Source organism: Phodopus roborovskii, unplaced genomic scaffold (genome assembly GCF_943737965.1).
Source record: "Phodopus roborovskii unplaced genomic scaffold, PHOROB, whole genome shotgun sequence".
Classification (NCBI taxonomy): Eukaryota; Metazoa; Chordata; class Mammalia; order Rodentia; family Cricetidae; genus Phodopus; species Phodopus roborovskii.
In genome coordinates this window covers 20,853,342-20,855,521 of record NW_026126558.1, presented here as the reverse complement: position 1 = coordinate 20,855,521, position 2,180 = coordinate 20,853,342, and the positions used below count along the sequence as shown (strand labels likewise).

Below are 2,180 nucleotides of genomic sequence, written 5' to 3'. Positions count from 1 at the left end.
TTAAATGCTGACACACGAATGTAGAGCACCAGGACCTCCCATTTGCTTCTGATGGGAATGAAGAAGGGTGAAGATGGTCTGAAGAAAGATTGATGGTTTCCTTTATTCAAAACTCATGCCCAACATAACTGTGGTCTCATGCCTTTGGTATAATCTTGAGACACAATCCAGCAATCACACAGCATGGTATTTACTCAGGTGAGTTGAACAAAATCTACATTTAGCTGGCAGCAGCTGGGGTGGGGACACATGGCTCACTGCCATGGATGATAAGGCTTTGACCAAGGAGCTGGACTGGGGCTGGAGCAGCTGAATGAGTGTCAGCAGCTGAACGAGAACCAAGTACAGACGCTGTGCGAGAAGCCTAAGGAAATTTTTACAAAAGGATCAAATGTACAAGAGGTTCGCTGTCCTGTTACTGTCTGTGGAGATGTGCATGGCCAATTCCATGACCTTATGGAGCTCTTCAGAATTGGTGGAATCACCAGATATAAACTATCTATCTATTCATGGGCAGCTACTTAGACAGAGGTTATTATTCTGTGGAGAATGTGACTCTTCTTGTAGCATTAAACGTGTGCTATCCAGAATGTATTACAATATTAAAAGTCGACAGATCACCCAACTCTGTGGCTTTTATGATGAATGTCTCCAAAAGTATGGAAATACCAACATATGGAAATACTTTACAGATCTCTTTGATTATCATCCACTTACAGCTCTAGTAAATGGTCAGATATTTTGCCACCATGGTGGCCTCCCACCATCCATAGATACACTGGATCATATATGAGCCCTGGTTCGTTTACAAGAAGTTCTACAGGAGGGCCCAATGTGTGATCTCTTATGGTCAGATCCAGATGACTGTGGCAGATGGGGCATTTCACCACATGGTTCTGGCTACAACTTTGGACAAGATATATCTGAAACATTTAACTATGCCAATGGTCTCACACTGGTGTCTCACACACACCAGCTTGTGATGGAAGGGTATAACTGCTACCATGATCGGAATGTGGTTACTATTTTTAGTGCACCCAATTACTGCTACCACTATGGAAATCAGGCTGCTGTATTGGAATTAGATGACACTTCAAAATATTATTTTCTTCAGTTTGACCCAGCACCTCATTGTGGAGAGCTTATGTGACCCTGCGTACCCCAGACTACTTCCTGTGAATTCCTCCCTAGGACCTTTCTTTGTATGTGGAAGTATACCTGGCTACATATTTGTGTGTGTGTGTGTATTTAAAAACAACAGTTATCTATGTGTTTCTATAACAAATTGTGATATGTCTTGACATTAAACTACATCATGGAGCAAACATGCCATACTAATGATGAGCGTTTAGTACAATTTGAGACTAAACTTACTATGCTGTGTTCTAGATCAGTCTGCCTGCTGTGTTGGGGTCAGTGACTGCTTCATCTCCTTTGCACTTGGAAATATAGTTAACAGTGTTTAAATGGCATGGATTAATAGAGTCAAAGTTTTATTTTTAAGATTTCACAACCTGACTTCCACTTAATTCATTACCCTTTATTTTATTGAAATGTTTACCTAACTGAAGAAGAGATTCTTGGGAGTATGTTGTCATAACATTAAAGAGATTTCCTTTCATTTAAACTAAATAATGTTTGATGTTGATCTGAAGTATTTCTGTATATTTGTCATGACAGTGCTGAACCAATAAACTTTCCAATTTAAACAAAAAACAAACAAATAAAAAAGAAAAATCTACATTTATATAAAAATTTACACATGCATGGTTATAGCAAGTGAAAACTCTAAAACATTGATGAAGAAGCCAAAGGTCTAAATAAGTGGAGAGATATACCATGTTTATGGATTCAAAGATTTGACGTAATAAGGGTATCAGCTCTCCTGAGGTTGATACTAATATATGTTTAATGCAGTTGCTATAAAACCTCAGCAAAACTTTTCTTAATAAAAATGAATATGCATAAATGTATTTGAAAAGATAAGGGAAGTAGAAGAGCTTGGCATCCTGGAAAGAATCAGTGCAAACGATTTCTACACAGACTTGATGAGAACAGGGCATTGTCCACACTCACTGGGTCAATGTCGAGTACTGGGTTTGCTGTTGAGTAGTAATTATACAAGATGAAGGAAACTTGGCAAAGCATACCTGTGGCTTCCCGTTGAATGTGTGGAAAGT

At 38.8% G+C, this 2,180-nt stretch overlaps 1 pseudogene; it reads left to right on the top strand.

The window, feature by feature from the left end:
* Nucleotides 1-262: 262 nt before the first annotated feature.
* LOC127234472 (serine/threonine-protein phosphatase 2A catalytic subunit beta isoform-like) lies at nt 263-1,217 on the top strand (annotated as a pseudogene).
* The last annotated feature ends 963 nt before the right edge of the window (nt 1,218-2,180 follow it).